Genomic DNA, 556 nt, shown 5'->3' on the forward strand with positions numbered 1-556 from the left:
TTTGTACTAATAATTTTTTTAGTAACCTATAAGGTAACGTTTGTTTTGGATTACTAGAACTAAAATTGAGAGATTGGGACTCGGAATTATGTTTGTTGGTTTAGGACTAGAACTAAAATTTCAATTTCAGAATACAATTTCAGTCCTTTCAGTATCTTCAAAAAATAGAGATATAAAAGACTAAAATTTTTAGAAACGAAAACTGAAATTTAACTAACATTTTCTTTCAAAAATACCCTCAATCCAAATTAATAATTTTAACTTTTTCATTTGTGCTAATTTCTTCGATTCTTCTCATCTCCTTCCCTTGTCAAACACAAATATACCACAATCGAAGAGCCCTAGCAGAAGCCCCTGCCTTATTGCCGCTACCAAAATCACCACAACCTCATTATCATCAATCCCACCGCGAACAAGATTAGTCTTCGAACAAGGTTAGCCAGTGCGTTTGTGTCGTTTTTTAGATTGTGGTCTCTTCTTCAATCATCTCTTCTTTTATCTATTCGGAGGCAGAGCCTTGCAGAAATGAGGAGACAATGGAGTAGGTGACGGGACA

This window comes from Arachis ipaensis, chromosome B10 (genome assembly GCF_000816755.2).
Source record: "Arachis ipaensis cultivar K30076 chromosome B10, Araip1.1, whole genome shotgun sequence".
Taxonomy (NCBI): domain Eukaryota; kingdom Viridiplantae; phylum Streptophyta; class Magnoliopsida; order Fabales; family Fabaceae; genus Arachis; species Arachis ipaensis.